Source organism: Centroberyx gerrardi, unplaced genomic scaffold (assembly GCF_048128805.1).
Source record: "Centroberyx gerrardi isolate f3 unplaced genomic scaffold, fCenGer3.hap1.cur.20231027 Scaffold_50, whole genome shotgun sequence".
Lineage (NCBI taxonomy): Eukaryota > Metazoa > Chordata > Actinopteri > Beryciformes > Berycidae > Centroberyx > Centroberyx gerrardi.
This window is the reverse complement of record NW_027605252.1, coordinates 45,001-45,892: the sequence shown is the minus strand read 5'-3', so window position 1 is coordinate 45,892 and position 892 is coordinate 45,001.

Below are 892 nucleotides of genomic sequence, written 5' to 3'. Positions count from 1 at the left end.
AGGCGGATCACAAAAACACCTGAACTCAAAAGAGAAAAAAGAAACCAAACGGCATCAGTAACAAATCAGGGAAACAGACCAGTAAAAGATCTCCGACCAATCAAAATGCTGCATGTTAATGGTTCTGCAGGAACAGCTGTATTGTTCTGATTACTGCTGTGGTCTCCTGCTCAAATGTTTTGTTGATTTTCCCTCTGAGTCTCTCCAACAGAGCGATGGGTCAGGATTTACGCCTCGTTGTCTTAACCCAGCGGAGGTCACATGACCTCTGTGTGACCTCACGACCTGTGATGTCACGTCTCTCAACTTGTTTCAAAGGATTGCGCTTTAAAATGCTTTTTACGGCCGAACTTTCCCCATTTAGAACTTAAAAAACCACAGAGGAGACATTTGTTCCAAAACATTTCCACCGTTTGGAAAAGGTGAAACTAGAAAATCACTTTTAACACACAAAGTTTTTAAAAAATGAGGATAATTAGATCCAGGAGAAGAAAGAGGTCCAGCTGAACATGTTGGTCCTTCATGAAAACTAGAAACCTGCACACAGCCTCAACATGCAGATTATATTGTCTTCCATAATGAATCTGTTCTGTGGGAGAAACATGAGGAGACAGCAGATATCTGGATGCATCAATCAAAAGAAAGAAAGATTGAAATGAGATCTTTGATTTGTGGTTCAACTCCACAGCAGCAGAGGTCACCAGGCAGCAGAACTGACTCCATGAGTGTCAGTTTACAACCAATCTAAAGTCTAAATGTTTTGAGACCAGATCAACTTTGTGGGAGAAATGAAAAGCAAAATAATCTCAGTGTGAAGTTTCCTGCAGCTCCCTGAACCCATCTGGACGATCGGAGGAGTTTTTTGGGTTTATCCTCCTCTTCCTCCTCCTCT